This window comes from Labeo rohita, chromosome 7 (assembly GCF_022985175.1).
Source record: "Labeo rohita strain BAU-BD-2019 chromosome 7, IGBB_LRoh.1.0, whole genome shotgun sequence".
NCBI classification, from domain to species: Eukaryota; Metazoa; Chordata; class Actinopteri; order Cypriniformes; family Cyprinidae; genus Labeo; species Labeo rohita.
Genome location: NC_066875.1, coordinates 45,321,537 through 45,337,129, shown reverse-complemented (window position 1 = coordinate 45,337,129; position 15,593 = coordinate 45,321,537). Strand labels below are relative to the sequence as shown.

The 15,593-nt window shown below is 35.2% G+C and overlaps 1 long non-coding RNA gene and 1 other non-coding gene across 2 annotated transcripts; one reads left to right on the top strand and one right to left on the bottom strand.

The window, feature by feature from the left end:
- Nucleotides 1–2,658: 2,658 nt before the first annotated feature.
- On the top strand, nucleotides 2,659–2,731 carry trnak-cuu (transfer RNA lysine (anticodon CUU)). Its single transcript has one exon. It is a non-coding gene; the product is annotated as a tRNA-Lys (tRNA).
- A 7,188-nt stretch (nucleotides 2,732–9,919) lies between these two features.
- LOC127168684 (uncharacterized) lies at nucleotides 9,920–14,256 on the bottom strand. Its single transcript, XR_007828131.1, has 4 exons — nucleotides 14,201–14,256; nucleotides 13,695–13,786; nucleotides 13,370–13,432; nucleotides 9,920–11,675 (listed from the first exon to the last, which is right to left on the bottom strand). It is a non-coding gene; the product is annotated as an uncharacterized LOC127168684 (long non-coding RNA).
- Between the last annotated feature and the right edge of the window lie 1,337 nt (nucleotides 14,257–15,593).

Below are 15,593 nucleotides of genomic sequence, written 5' to 3'. Positions count from 1 at the left end.
CGATACATTATCGATTTTTCTTTAATGCCAAAAATCATTAGGATATTAAGTAAAGATCATGTTCCAGGAAGATATTTTGTAAAATTCCAACCGTAAATATATCAAAACTTAATATTTGATTAGCAATATGCATTGCTAAGAACTTCATTTGGACAACTTTAAAGGTGATTTTGTCAATATTTTGATTTTTTTGGAACCTCAGATTCCAGAAATTTTAAATAGTTGTATGTCCACCAAATATTGTCCTATCCCAACAAACCATACATCAGTGGAAAGCTTATTTATTCAGCGTTTATATAGCGTATAAATCTCAATTTCAAAATTTTGACCCTTATGACTGGTTTTGTGGTCACATATAATAATACAATTATATAAATATTATTATTACAATTATTAGAATAAAATTATATGACATAATATAGCTATATAAAACTACATAATTGTATTAATATACTTTAAATATTTCCAAATTAACTATATTAATTATGGCATTCTTTTTTGCGTAAAATTTGTTGACAATAAAATAAAATATAAGTTAAGCATCTAGGACTAGATAGTACAATCCCTTAAAATCAGCATTTTATTAGCAACATGAGTAGAACTTAGTGGTAATCACTTCATTGGGGTCATCAGGTGGGCACCCTCCTTCATTGGTGTTTCGTTGACAGGCCCACGACACCTCCAAAGGGCTCAACAGCAACACCTGGCGTCCCAGGTGTACTCCCCTCTGTTTTTACCACTACAGGTCATTTTACAGCCCATTTGGGGTCCTTCCTTTTTAGCCACAGCCAATTGCTGCTCCGCTCAGCAGCCTCTGACAGTGACCTAACGGCTTGTCGTAAGGCTTGTCCAGTAACTCCCAGCCCTTTCAGTAGCCTAGTTGTTACCATGGCTACAAAACCTCTGAACCCGACCTCTACAGGAAACAACTGTGACCGCCAGCCCTGCTGTACTACTTCAGCTAATAGATCTGAATACTTCAGTCTTTTTCGTTCATTTGCTTCACCAATTGCAGCCTCCCATGGTACAGTTAGTTCCACAATGAACAAAGACTTTTGTGAGGTTGACCACAGTATTAGGTCTGGTCTGAGGTTAGTTGAAATTATTTCAGGTGGAAAGCTAAGCCTCTGATCCAGATCAACCTGCATTTTCCAGTCTCGAGCAGATTCCAGCAGATTTGTTTCCATTTTTGTAGTTGGTTTTGTTGGTAACTGTCCTGCTCTTACAAACGGGATGGCTTCTGAGAATCCAGGCCTTAACGGCGGGAGGGCATTGTTAGTAATTCTTCTTCCCTCTAGTATAATCGCCAATTGTCTCAGAACCTGATTGTGCCTCCAGGTGTAGCGTCCTTGGGAAAGACTGGTTTTGCAGCCGACAAGGATATGCCTTAATGTTGCTGGGGTTTGACAAAGATGCCATGATAGATCTTCACCAATCCACTGATTTAGGTTGCTGGGTGTGGGGAGAACATCGTAGGTGGCTCTAATAATAAAGCAAAATAAAAAAATAAAACTAAAAATAAAAACTAAAATAAAATTAAATACCCCTTGTAAATGCCTGGGGTTGTATTTTACATCTCAAATCAATACATCCTGTAGTGTTCAGTTGTTGAAAACATTTTATTACTAACACAAAATATTCCCAAACGTTGTTTGTGAGCCAAACACCTCTGACCTAAAGCATTTACTTGAAGCACCCACTGAAATGAATATTTCAGTAATTTAACAACACTTTTGCATGTCTGCAGTTCATGGCCCCTACAGATTGTGGTTTAATGCATGTGTCATGTCCATAAATAGGCTACCTGTTGGAAGAGAACATACCATTTTTTTCTGAGGGGGAGCTGATCTGTTTCCAGCATCAAAAGGTCCAATCCCTGTGAATGCAAAGGTCTGCAAGCGGGACATGCACGCCTCCTCACTCATCATCTAATGGGATTATGATCTGAAAACAAACATTAATATTTTTATTAGAAACATTCTGCAACAAGGCATTTGTTGTTGTTTTTTCATGTTTATTTGAATTTGATTATGTTCAAGCCCCAAATAAAATGAAACAGACGTTTCTAGAAAAATAGTTGAAACACACTAGGCCTAAAATAAATACACTGCAAAACATTTGTTTCTGTCATTTCGGTCTTCTGTCTCCTTACTATTTCAGAGAAGGGTGGGTGGGTCAAAAAACTCATTGAGCAACTCGTATGCGTCATCTAAAATGACTAAATTGTCATAAAATGTGCACATACATTGCTGTTAACTTGACAGTAACCTGTTACCTGTAAAAATGTAGGTGTCTCGAAAATGGCCGACAGCAGTGCTTCTGATTCAAAGATTACGAAAAAGACGAAGATTCACATTTTGAATCTTTGCCAGAAAAGGGCGATTGAGCAAAGAAAGCGAAATGGACGTTAATGTTTTGTCTCGCATACTCAATATACGAGGCTAACAGTTACTTCATTAGTAAACATATGCACTAATTTATGTAACAGGAACTCAGTGGATGTTTTCTTTATATGTCATCATATATTTCATGTCTGACCGTAATTTTTGAATGGATACAGTCATGCGTGTCTGCGAATTTAAAAGTTTTCGGTGACGACAAAAGATACAATATGGAATGGGAACAGTGAAAAGAGCTCTGTTCGCGAGCTGACCTATAGCCCGGCTAGCTCAGTCGGTAGAGCATGAGACTCTTAATCTCAGGGTCGTGGGTTCGAGCCCCACGTTGGGCGATACATTTTCATTAGAAAGATATTGTGTAAATGACATAACTGCGAAGACAAATGACAAAAAGGATGGGCTTACTATGCCTAAATATTTAAACTCCGATAATGTAGGCTAATACAGTGAAATAAACCTTTCAATTTTTATAGCATCATTTATATACAGTGAAATAAACCTTTCAAACAACAAAAAAAAATTTTTTTTTGTGTAAAAAAAGAACAACAGCATCAAAAAATCTTGATAGTAAAAAAGAAAGAAAAATAAAAATATTACTTTGATTTTTGAGATAGGATGGAAAGTAAATTTGTTTGATCATGAAAAAGACATTGGTGCTGTTTCTTTTATTGCGTTTTAAAGCCTGTCAGTGGCTACGTTTACATGCACCCAAATAATCCACTTGTTCAATCGGATTGAAAAACGTTCATGTAAACACCCTAATCGATCCGACTGAGCTGGATCAGAATGAAATTTCGATCGGATTTCAGGGGGTGGTTTATTCCTTTTCTAATAAGATTGAGAGCGCATGTAAACACTCGATCGGATTGAAAACCGAAACTGAAAAGACTGCGCATGTGCAATGACGCAGAAATAGCGTAATGATGCATGACGCACGGAACGAGCGGTTCTTTTTTGAATAAAGTTTTGTATAATGCGTGTCCTGTCATAATCTCTCCTTTCACTCGGCGTCTGGGAAGTGGAGCATGACAACCTCCCACCAGTCCTTGTTTGGGATTTTCATCCACAGGCAACCCGTTTTGGGCGCGGGGAGTGGCATTTTTACTACGTGATAAATATGAGTAGCACAGCACAGCGGTTTATATGTATATTTATTCAGAAAATGATAAATATTAATTCTGCTGTTTAAAACAAATAAAGAAACGGTATATGATAGTGGTTATGACGTGCAAACAGTGAGAAAATCTATATGTGTGCAGTGTGCGCGCATGTAAAAAAAAAAAAAAAAAAATCTAAAAGTCACATCAACCCCATCACTTTATTTAGCGTTCATGTAAACACTACATTCCGATTCATCAATCGGAATGAATTTAATCCGATTGAACCAAAAATTGTGCATGTAAACGTAGCCTAATTTTCAAGTGTATACAACAGAAACAAACGCATTTACATTCAAAAACAACTCAATATATAAAAAAGAATCCGTGTATCATTCGTCCATTCGTTTTTTGATTTAATATTGAAAGAAGAAACATGAGAAAACGGCTCCCTTTTTCGTTTTTTCATTTTTTCCAGAAAAACGAAAAAGAAGAATTCAGCTTGATTTTTTCGCTTTTCGTTCAGGGGTGGAAAAATTAATAAACATCTTGAATATTCGATTTCTACACGTGGGCGGAACGAAACGCCCCTTTCTGCTGATTGGTCAGCTGAAGATCAAACCATGGCACGTCAGTTCTTCTGCAGTTTTGCGCAGAATAATAGTCTTCCGCTGCTGCAGTTGAACGGATAATTAACGCGTTTATTGCAGCTACATTTAATCTGTTTCTCATCAAAGAACCACACTAACGATGGCTCGACAAAACCCGTACCGGGGCAAAGCCTAGACAGGGCTTTCTTCTATGTATACATTAATTTACCTACGTTTTGCATTAGTTGGCAGGGTTGATGGCTGTCCTTTTGATGGCAGCCTACCATGGTCGCCCAGTAAGTTAAAAAAAAGATACAAATAATTAGATTAGTTGTACATTAAATATTTTAAACACTAATACAAAAAGGAAAGAATAGGCACTGACTTTGGTGTAAGCCTAACGTTCACACAAGAACTGTCATTCTGACTATCTGACAACCAGAGCAAGTCCTTGTGCTTTCTCTGTCATTGTACATAAACACTATTAACATTTACTTCACCTCACTTCATGGCAAATCCGTAAATGAATGGTATTCAGAAAACAAACAAGAATAAAAGAAATATAAGTAGCCATGTAAAATAAAAATATGCTAGCCTATTTAAAAATAGCGCCATTACAAACAACATTTATTTTAAACGCCAAAGTTTCCATAGCCTCTTTGCGATTTACCTGCTGAAGTATTTTTGTAAAGAAGGCTTCTTCAGTCGGGTCCCAATATGCAAGCTAAATAACAGTCAGCAACTATACAAGTTACATTTAGCCTATAGGCTATTATACAACAGACACGTTCAATTAAGCATATTAACTTTTTACATGTTTAGTTGACGGTGTTTTACTTTGATAATGAACAGCGCTATGATATACACTGATATGGTGTGTGAGCGCGCGAGGCGCCAGCGCCATCACTTGAATTTCTTTCCTCAGCAGCGGAAACAACGTAATACTCTGTCATTTACAGTCATACAGATAAGAGCACGACATAATTCGAAATGGAAAAAAGTTTCTTTTTATTTGTGTAAATTCAAAATGACAGCAAATTGCATCCCTTTGAAAAAAAAAATTGAAAACAACAGAATGTGCTGCTTTAGTATCCTTGAACTTCTGGCGTATGCCACAAACATGAACCATAACACAACTGCCGCGTCTACTTTTAACAGTCGACATTAAGATTATTTGACGTTAAATGCATTATATAAATTACTTTAGAATAAATCACGGCATGTTTCATGATAAAAATAAAGTGACTTACAGCCCAGAAAATACGGTAGGCTACAGCAAATTATTTGCGCACCCCTTGGCACTTTGGGAAAACCCTATCTAGCCTTTGCCCCGGTACGGGTTGTGTCGAGCCATTTGTTAGTGTGGTTGTTTCGTGTGAAAAAGATTAAATCTAATTGCAATAAACGTGTTAATTATCCGTTCAACTGCAGCAGGGGAGGACTATTATTCTGCGCGAAACTGCGGAAGACCTGATGGGGGCATGGTTTGAACTTCGGCTGACCAATCAGCAGAAAAGGGCGTTTCGTTCCGCAGCTGTGTAGAAATCAAAAATTCAAGATGTTTACTCACTTTTCCACCCCTCAACGAAAAACGAAAAATTAAGCTGAATTCTTGTTTTTCGTTTTTTTGGAAAAAAATGAAAAAACGAAAAAGGAGCAGCTTTCTCTTGTTTCTTCTTTCAATATTAAATCAAAAAACGAATGATACACGGATTGAAAAGGATATTGGTTTAATGATAACTTTTGGGAGTGTGTTTTGGATAGAATGAGTTAATAGAACGCATTAATTGTCTTATTGAATGTCATGTGGTGGGGTGGAGACATTAGGCCTCATCACCTTGATCGATTTCAAAGCTTCCGAGTCATCAGGTGGCTTGTAATTTACAACAACCATAAAGTTTCAAAATATCATGGATGTTTTTCAGCTAAATTGTTCCTAAACGGGGAACATTTTGTATTTAGTAGATGTAATTTCTTACACAAGCTTTTGTTAGAGTAAAACAAATAACTATTTAATACATTAATTAAGAATACATTAATTAAAAAAAAAATAAATTTTAAAAACGTAATTTACTGGAAATTGCCATAGCCCCTATCATACATTGGATCCCCAGCGTCGTAATGTAACTGAAGAATACTGTTGTGTTTTAAGTTCCCGTTCGGTGGTGAAACAGTGTACTGTGATCTGTAAATTATGTGTGATACGACCTTAATTTACTGTGAGGATGATCAGTTGGCCCTATAGCTGATTTGAGCGGCGCAAACGGTTTCAAACAGTATATAAATGTGGTAAGATGATCTAAAGAGGTCAATAATAACAACCAGGCGAAAGGGGCCATGAAGTGACTTAGCAACAGGTAAATTTTTATTCAGACAGTCAAAAATGTTAACACATCACATCACAGATCTTTAATGCGAATACCCACATGAAAAGAAGAAAAGAAAATAAACATCAAAATAAAATAAATAAAAATAAGATAAAATAAAATAAAATAAAAAAAGTCAGACAACAACCAGTCAGGAAATAATTCAGCCACAACACTAAAAACAGAGACAAATAATATCATTATATCATATCATAATATCAAACTCCTAAGAACTAGATCATCAGTATTACAACACTACTACCTACTTAACTGGTGCATCATATGTTCAGTTCTTGACGAAGCACCGGCGGTATTTAACCTAACTGCTTATCTGCTGCCATTCATTTGAAGTGCTATGTCTGCCGCGACATCAATTCATACATAAACTACAATCATTAAAAGTAGCGAAGTAATGAGAGAACACCTCGCACAAATGAATCTCATTACCTACAATTCTTTTCAAAGTTCTACGTTCGCTGCGACGTCCCCAAAATTAGAAGCGGAAGTGAAAAAGACCAAACAATCTTCACAACTTCCTTATATAACGCTGGGGCTGCTGGGACTTGACTGTGTTCGAAAGCCTAGTCAGCTGACTTGTTGCCTCGCTGCCTTATCAGGCAGTGACTTCAAAGGCTGCAAAGGCAATGTGAAAATGTCAGTGTCACTGAAGGTCTGTGCGTCAGAAAAGACGGCAGAGAATGGCATTTTTTGCTTAAAAAAATAAAAGCACTGTTGCAAGTATTATTGCAGAACAGGTCATTGTTATTAGTGGCTGTTTCGTTATTATTGGTAGTATATTGTAAATAGTATTCTTGTTTACTACTCATTTGAACCCTTTTAACATTTTTGTAAAATACTATTATTACAAACTGTTGTGTGGGTACAAACATTCATTACAAAGTCCTTTAATCTTTGAATAAATATCTCTTTTATTTACACCAATTCTTTAAAACTCTTTACAATGCCCCACATCACAGATAGGGAAAACCAAATCAATTCAAAATAAACAAACCAATACACTCAAAATAAAGAGACAAATTAAATCAAAACCATGGCAATCTGTCCCAAAAATACACAAAATACAAACATTATCAAAGTCAAATCACATAAAAGCATATCCAAATCAGTTTCCTTCCAGACTCCTTCAAAATTAACTTCAAATATATTTAATACCTGTTAACACAGCAATATTCTTTTCTAACCACTCTGGTCATTGAGGTTCTCAGGAAACACACCAAATCTACAAATATAAATATTTCAACCCGTACACAATTTCCCCGTCAAAATTAAATCACATAAAACACATCAGAATATAACTTCAAATACACTTCGTACCTGTTAAGAGCAATATTCAAATTTAGCCACTCTGGTTGCTGAGGTTCTCAGGGCGCAGACCAAATCTGTAAAAACACATAATTTAAACCCGTGCACAATATTTATTTCAATATATTCTATATATATTCTGGTGTTAAATTCCATTTTCTTGTAAAGAAAGACTTTTTTTGCAGTTCAGTTCATTAGCCACAGCACAGCGATTCACGTCTGATGTGTGACACACATAAAGTGCAATAAACGGTAAAACAATTGCGCAACAAATTACTGTTTATTAGTACATTAATAAATGTAATTTTATTTGAATACAAATGTTAGTTTATAACATTCAGCGGAACAGTGATCTGTTTTGCACAGCTAAATAGAGTTTTGGAGCTAAATGGAGATTGCTGACATGCCTCGAACATTAAAAAAAGATGGAAAGATTAAAAATGAATAGTTTTTGTTTTATGCTTAAATCAGATCTCCTCTAGATGGCACTATCACAAAAAATAGGGTCCTAGAAATGCGGTCCTGGCCTCCGGCTGTGCAGGAACATTCTATTGGGGGGTGTATGTGTCTAAATAACCCCAAGGTTCCTTCCCCCACCCGCTTAGCCAGAGCGCTCAATACTACAAAACAACAGTGGTGGACGAAGTACACAAGTTGAGTACTTGAGTAAAAGTACAGATACGTATAATAAAATATTACTCCAATAAAAGTAAAAGTGCTCCTCTTTCAATTTTACTCGAGTGAAAGTACAAAAGTACCCGATTTTTTATGTACTTAAGTAAAAAAAGTACTGATAGATTTATTTTGCAATTTTATATAGGCTACTTAATTGAATTTTATATTAGCTCATATTTTTTTATAATCCTACTGCTCAAAATACCTGGGATTTTCCCAAAAAATACATTTTTGTTGTTGATATGGACTATGTTGACGAGAGTGATATAGTAATATTCAGTGTGCAGCTTACACTGCAATGTACCTGAGAGAAAACAGATTTGACAATCATATTTTCAACAGTAAGAAAAAAGTGTTTTAAAGCTTGTTTTGCATAACGTCACAGTTATATATGACATGAGAATAAGGCCTGAAGTTAGCAAGAACATTTTAAGGAAATATTTACCTTTCCTTTGATAATTACTGTAGTTACCATGATCTGAACATCACATCCTTTCTTTTTCCCTTGGATGTAATCTATCTAGGTGGTTGAATAAAAATATGTGGACTTTATATCTAAAAATTATCTCAACTTAGCACCAGCAAGCAGCTAGACAGTTAGCATCAGCTAACAATATTTACTTATTTTCAGTATGGTTGAATAAACATTATATTTGTCTACTCTAGCTGATCCAAACAATATAAACATTTATACTGTTGCTAAACAATATAAAAACAGACGTCACGTAGGGGTAGCATTTTAATAAAACTGCTAACGTTACATCAGCGAGGAATATGAACGTGCAGGAGTTATTTTATTTAAGCTGTTATTTAAATTTTTCGTTTTTGATGTGTCTGAATTCAAGCATTTCAGTGCGCTTAAACAGATCACCTTTTACAGCAGATGTAATTCACAAACAACGGACAGCTTTGACCTAAATATGATTTTCAGTTATAATAATTAATACGAAAATTCGACCTTGGTAACTTACTTTTCGCAGCATCGGTCGCGCGCACACAAGATCTCCCGGTTCTTATTTGTGAATTCAGTTGACTGGAGACTCGCTCTAAACGGATAATTTGAATCAATGAGTTGTCGATTCGAGAACAGCTGGAATCGGATCAATTTAACAGGTTCATTAAAAAGAATCAGTTTGTTCATGAATCAGACACCGCTTGTGCGTCTCAGAGCACGTGATATAAGGAGTAACGATATGTTTATGAAATGTAGCGAAGTAAAAAGTACGATCTTACGCTTTGGAATGTAGTGAAGTAGAAGTGAAAGTTACTCAAAATAAAACTACTCCAGTAAAGTACAGATACTTGAAAAATGTACTTAAGTACAGTAACGAATTACAACTACTTCGTTACTGCCCACCACTGCAAAACAATATTATTTATTATGCTTTTTACACTACTACTATTCATAAAGTATATCATGGTCAAGATCTCATCTATTATATAAAGTAACAAGTTTAATTTCACCAGAATATCTTTATTTATATAGCTGCACACGCACAGGATTGTGGGTAATCGAAGGCAGCGAAGGATACTTCTATGCTGCCTTCAAAGTTCGATCAAAAGAAGGTACCTCCCGAGACAGGAAGTGAAGCAGTATTTGGATTTGGACGTTCCTTGATGCCTTCCTGCCTTGAAATGCTGCCTCCGAAGGCAGCATTTTAGAGCTTTCGGACGCAGGCCATATCCCTTTACATGAACACAAACAATCTCGTGACAGTTCGCACGTCTTGTGACATTTAATCTTTATGTGACATTTTTACCTCAGATGGCATTCAGGCCATGTCGCAATTCTGAGATGACAACACGTGACATCTGAATTATGTGTTTCTGTGGCAACACTATTAACCCTTGCGTGCTCCTGAACTCATATTACAACAACTAAACTTGGAATATTCTGATTAGAGTTAGGACTTGGACCATGTGACCGTCGCCAAGTTCATTTGGCACTACACAGGCGCTACCTCTGAGTCTGACAAAATAAAAAGCTATGACTAAAATGTCACAGAAGTGTGGTGAAAACAATTAAGGTGATGATACACGGGGCAACTTTTTTAGCAATGTTGCTGGACAATGTTGCCTTCAACGGCAACCAGGTGAGGCACAGGGCACACAACCAATCTAAAGTATCCAGATATAAAGTTGTTACCCATTCTCAATGGGAAAGTTGCCCAGCAACATTGCTCATAAACAGGGGCGTAGACAATTATAAAAAAAAATATTTCTGCATCTATTTTTAGGTGTGCCGGCACACCCTGGCACACCTAAAATAGATGCAGAAATATTTTTTTTTGTAATTGTAATAAACATGGAAGGGGCCAGCAGCTGCTTCAGCACCTCCAAGAAAGACCAAAGCACCCCCATAGCACCCACACACATAAAAAAAATAAAAATAAAAAAAATGGAGCTTTCCATGGATTTCTTTGTGAGGCATGTAGCCAGTTCATTGCTGTGACGTGCAGGGACGGCAGAAAGTGCATCTCGTTTATGTTCTGTTTTTTAAAAAAAAGCACAACCTTTTGGTGTTATCACAACATCGTACATAAATCAGGAAAAGTTCTTTCCGCAGAAAAAAAAGTTGGGATTAGGGTTAGGGTTAAAAAAAAGGGATAGCACAGGTGTCTCCACACTCAAAAAAAAAAAAAAAAGGTGCCAGGAAGACCCAAAAAGGGTGTTTCGCAGCAATGCCATAGAGGAACCTTTGTTGTTTCCCTGAAGAACCGTTTTGTGAAAGGTTCTTTAAAGAACCGGGGTTTTACTTGGGGCCATAAAGAACCTTTTCTGGTACTACGAAGAACCCTTTTTAAAGGTCCTTCAAAGAACCACTAAAGAATAGGTTCTTTATGGCCCCGTTTCTTCTAGATCAGTATCCTCACATTTATCATACTATACATTTTCTTTAATAGGATAGTTCATAAAATTATTTTTGGGAAAAAAAAAATATATATATATATAAATATAAATAAATAAAATATATGGTGACTAAGCTCGACTGGTTAGCGTTAGGACAACATGCCGTCCAGACTGTCAAAATAAATACCTATCAGTACTTGAAATGAAAAATTCACAAAAATGTCTATCCCTAGTGTGTAATACAGCAGGGTAATTTCAGTATTCATAACATTCATATGCCCTTTTTCCATCGTGTGGAAACTGCCACTGGTATTTCAAAGAGTTCCCGCTTTCACAGTACTTCTGATCAATGGTTGAGGCTGGGTAGATAGGATCCTGTAACAAAAAAAAACAAAAAAAACAATACTTCATTAGTTTCTTAATTTTCATAGTTTTAACACAGTTGTGATGATGCAAAATGACAAAAGATAACGAAAAGGTATTTTGCAGCAGTAAGTAAATTAAAACTTTTATTCTCCAAATATTTGTCTATTTATCTATTCATTCTCCAAACCACTTATCCTCTGCCTATCCCAGCATCTTGGGCAATCAAATCAATCTAATTAATGGTATTTAAGCAATATAAAGACTAGGTAACTATGTTATACAGTACCTCTCAAATGTAGGAAAGATTACAATGTTTTAATGTTTTGGGGGGAAAAATCTCTTCTGCTAAGTCTGCATTATTTAGAATACAGAGAAAATAGTAATATATGCACAACATTACAGATTAAAAGAACTAATGTGTATTTTAGTATATAGTAAAATGTAATTTATTTCTGTGATCAAAGCTTTTCAGTAGAGCTGCACGATCCTGGATAAACTGAGAATCACGATTCTATTGTCTCAAACAGAGATCACGATTCTCTCTTTAATATTCATAATGTTACAATTATGAATAAGTGGTTTGAATGAATGATACAATGACTCGTTCATATATATTTCAGTTGTTACATTACTGGATAAATCAGCATTTTGAATGAATCTCTTCATTGAATGATTCCACGACAAATAGATTTGTTAACAGAAAACGATGCAATCAACATAAACGCTGTTCAAAGCGCCAGTTACTTTCAAAAGGGGTTTTGCTCTATTTTGATCGCTACCATAGACATCAATGTTTATATCCGAACTATAAACTTTCATCCTAGTATTTCTGTGATAACACGAATGACTGTAAGACAGAAATAATACTGTGTAGTTGAACAGACTGTTTGTGAAGCTGTTTCTTACTGAAACATGGTACATGTTTGTTTGATCTTTTAACGATTAATCATGCAGCTCTCCTTTTCAACATCATTACTCCAGTCTGCAGTGTCATATGATCTTTCAAAAATCATTTTGGTATGCTGATTTGCAGCTCAAGAAACTATTAACATTAAAACAAATGAAAAAAGTTTTTGCCTCTTAACATTTTTCGTGGAAATGGTGAATCTTTTTCAGGATTCTTTGATGAATATAAAGTTCAATTAACAGCATTTATTCAATTTATTAAACTATTTATTAAATAGAAATATTTTCCAACATTTTGTTTCCTCACTGTTACTTCTGATCAATTTAATGCACCCTTAATTAACAAAAGTATTAATTTCTCTCTTTTTTTTTTTTTTTTTTTTTTTTTTTTAAACCACAAATGTTTCAATGGCATTGTTTCCAAATAAATGTTAAGCAGCAAAAACTGTTTTCAGATTTGACAATAATCAGAAATGTTTCTTGACCAGCAAATCAGCATAATAGAATGATTTCTGAAGGATCAAGTGACACTGAAGACTGGAGTAATAATGCTGAAAAATCAGCTTTGATCACAGTGCTAAGTTCCATTTTAGCATATATTCACATAGAAATTTTTATTTTTATTTTTATTTTTATTATTTTAAATTGTGATAATATTTTACAGTATTTCTGTTTGTACTGTATTTTTTCAAATAATTCCAGTAGCAGTGAGCAGAAGAGAGTTCTTTCAAAAATATAAAAAAATCATACCAACCTCAAACTTCTGAACAGTAGTGAATGTTTGAGGTTTTACTTACTAGTCATATGGTTCATAGTGCCTTAGGGATGTTGTCCACTCCAACTCACCAGCATATAAGAATCTAGAAACAACATGCAATTTGTCACAAAAGCAACAATATTTAGTATGCAATGCTAGGTTTATTCAAAGGAAACAAGATAAAGCAGAAATTAAATTCAGAAAAGAAAATTATGTTTTAGATTTGTGTCACTCATGTTTGGATGTCAAAACCTTCCTAAAATAACTGTAATATAAAAGATGAATGGCGATATGAGCAAATATGTTGTAAAAAAACAACAACAAAAAAAACATATTAAGTGATATAATGACCTTTCTCAGCTTACCTATGTTTTTTGCTTCTCTATCAGCAGCTCCCTTCAGAAATTTTAAAATCTTGGAGCTTCTCTTCTGCTGTAAAGAGGATATTTTGCCACTCCTGAAACCACAGAACAATTATCATCAACATTTGTTTACCATGAAAGATTAAAACACGTTTGTACTAATGTTAGATTCATTTAATTCGCGTTCCTTGTAAGTGACCTCGCCGATTAACAGTAACATTACAGCGCATATTTTAGGCTTAATAAAATAGCCAACTTTCAATAAACCATTGACAAACTGTCAGCAAAACCTTTACCAAACTATCAAAACCTCTTATCTACACATAAAGATGTGATTAAAAACATAAACAAGCGCTCAAGCTATAGCTTAGTTGCTAACGAACTTTTTTCGAAGACTCGAAACCGCTTCTATGAAGAAAATATTCAACAGAACCGTATCAAATACAAGTGAGAGAAGTGTCAATAACAATTGTGTGCATTATATGTGTGATTTTAGGGACTAAACTCACCATAAAGCAGTGAAAACAACCGTGAGAGTTTTGCGGCTTGTGTCAGTTGGTGTTGCAGCCCCGTTTCCATGGTAACTCCCTCCAGGCCAGTGTTTGAATATAACTCCAATTATCACCGCGCAAGCCCATTAAAACACCTGATAGTCACCCAGCATTTACATAAATAAACATCTAGGCTAGAATTAGAAAACTACATAAACAATTTAAAATCTCATTAAATCATTAAGTAAAATCAAGTCACCATTATTTATACAACGCAGATTGTGTCAAAGCAGCTTTACAGTATTAATAGGGAAATAGTGTTCCGTAACTTCCGTTCATTATTAAATCGCGAATTTGAATGATTTTTCTGGTATCAGTACTTTACTATTTATTTTTCTGACTACTTTTTACTTTTACTCCTTACATTTTTACACAAATATCTCTATTTTCTGCTTCTTACATTTTAAAAACGGGCTCGTTACTTTAGTTTTAATCAGCGTAACAAATCTCTAATAAATCACGGATCGGTTAGTCTTGACTGGCAACGCGATTCGGCTCGTGCGCGCTCCACGTCTCCGCAACACAGTTTTTATCAATCATTGTAAGTGACTCGAGAATGGAGTAAAAGCGCCCAGGTATTAAAAATACATAGATTAAAATGCATTTATATTTAGATCGAGTGAAAGATATAGATTGTACTGCATGTTAGCTTGCTTATTGTGCCCAAGAGCATGATTTATTGAGCCCATATGTCTTACTAACAAGGAACTATGCTTCTAACCACAGGTCGAGAGCTGTAGTTCCAACCAAGTTTGTGACGCTGTTTGCAAATGTTCGTTTGAACTATGGTTTCGGGAAACAATTCGAATCCGAATCGTTTAACTATGTTGGTAACGACAGAACTTGCGACCATATTTGGCTAAGGATGCTTTTGGGAAACGCACCCCTGTTCAGGACTTGAAGTGCAGGTCAGTTTCATATGTAAACAGGTTGCTAAGAGTTACTAGCAGTTTAATGCTTAACTAAGTAAACAAAGACAAAACTACAGCAGTAGTACTATAAACGAAACTAAACTAAATTACTATCATCACTCAAAATACTCTATGCTAAAGGACATCATTATTATCTACTGTAAAGTTACAGTAGTAATTTAGCAAACAAATGTTATAAAACATTTTGTAATACGTTCAGAGGGAGCTAGTGCAGATAACAACACAACCCTTACGAAAATTAAAATCCATAGTTAAACCATAGTAACCACAAATTAACCATGGGTTTGCTACACTAACCATAGACTAACCATGAAATGTGTAGTAAATTATGGTTGTAGTTAAACTGAAACCGATTGTAATCAATCCGCCAAAAACAAACAAAAACATGGTGACTATACTTTTACTGTAACAAACCATGG